Source organism: Condylura cristata, unplaced genomic scaffold, assembly GCF_000260355.1.
Source record: "Condylura cristata isolate star-nosed mole 26May11 unplaced genomic scaffold, ConCri1.0 scaffold00001, whole genome shotgun sequence".
Classification (NCBI taxonomy): Eukaryota; Metazoa; Chordata; class Mammalia; order Eulipotyphla; family Talpidae; genus Condylura; species Condylura cristata.
Window position 1 is genome coordinate 87,056,746 of NW_004567102.1, and position 1,779 is coordinate 87,058,524.

The window sequence follows — 1,779 nt, forward strand, 5'->3', positions numbered from 1 at the left end:
AAAAAAAAAAAAAAGGAAGGCCCTTCTGGTACTCGCGATGTGATGAACCTTCAGGACGCGGTGTGAAGGGAGCCCACCGTCACGTGTCCCCACCCCCGTGGGGACCCCAGGCCTGGTTCTAGGGGTCTCCGTGTGAGAGGTTGAGGTGTTTTAGAAATGGGTGGTGGTGATCCTTGACCAGCAATATGGCAGCAAACTTAATGCTCCAACTTCAGAGTGGTGAGATGCTAAACATGTGATGTCATCACCGTGAGAACCCAACACAGCGGTGCTGGGCTGTGCCCACACGGCTTCCCAGGGCCACGTAACCGAAGGGTTCGTGAGCCCCCATATTGCTCCTGGGAGCCTGTCCTGGAGCTCTAGGGGTGGGGCTCCCATGGGGTCCTCTGAGGCGGCGCTTGGGCCGGATGAGACGGTCCCGGTCACCTTTAGGTGGGCACTGAGGTCCCTGTTCCAGTCTCCTCCACTGCAGCGCGAGTCTGGGACGGAGGAGGCTCTGTCCACGCAGGCCCGCGAGAGGCGCTGGTCATTCATCCGAACATCCGTCAGGGTTTCAGCTGAGATCACGGTAGCTTGGATAGTCTAGCCAGTGTCGGCTTCAAGGAAGAGCCTATTTTGCTTTAACCCAGACCTGGCCATGCCTTTGGGCGGTGGGCGTGGTGGAGGCCTTCACCAAGAGCTGGGGTCTGAGGCCGGAAGCCAGGCCGTGGAGCGGCGAACCCAATCCTGAACCCCCTTCCGGCATGGCCGGACCTCCAGCCTCCAACACACTGTTTAGGGCTTGACCCTGCTTTCAAGGACCCAAGTAAATAAGTATGTAGGAAATGGCCATTAGCGTCTTTCCAGGTGCCCGGGGATGCCACCATCTGGAGCAGCGAGGGGCTGACCCTGGTCACGTGATGGGCAAACATAGGTTGTGTTGGCTTAGATGGAGCCCTGTGGGTGCCCAGGAAGCTGGGATACGCGGACGGTCTGTCAGTCAAGCAGGATTTGCACTCTCTCTGGGATTTGCTCCACCCCACCTGGGGCCCCCACACTTTGATGACGCCTGCTCTCAGACCCACCGGCTTCAGGCAACTGTCACACATGCAGGAAGGTTCCTCTTCTGGCAGCTTCAATCTTGGATTCAGCTGTCAGTGCGTTTATTAATGTAGTAAATTGGACTTGATCGCTTGAAACTATTGGCGAATGATGAGCTTTGTGAGAAACGTTCTGGCCTCTGATTTAATCCCGTTGACGTGGTCAGGTTATAACAGTTGCAAGAGTTAGTTTCTTTCCGTCTGAGATTCTAAGACTTTTATTTTCTTAAAGCATGTCAAGGAAAGTCAACATGTTATTCTGAGGCACATTTTCAAGTAATTAATGCCAGGTTTTTATTATCATTCTCTGATTCGAATGAATGAAGACAAATTGCCCATTTAATCCAGCTGTGTTCTGGTTCCTACGGCTAGTGGGTTAACCGAGTCACCCCTGTTCCTAACGTATCGGGAGATTTTGAATCTTCAATAACCAAAGAAACCTCAAGTTCACCCATGTGTTTATTTTTCCAGATAAACATTTATTAAGTTACTTTAGCTTATTTGATTTGCTAGAGTGGGAACTTGGAAGAGCTTTCTTCGGTTACAAACTGGCTTGACTAGTGATTAAACGGCACTTTATCCTGATTAGAAAAGCACATGGCACATCTTCCTTTTAAAATATGGAACAGTAGCCACTTGTTACTGGGTCAAATTTGGGGGCAAAAAAAACCAGGGGCTTAATGAAAATGACCTCGCAGGG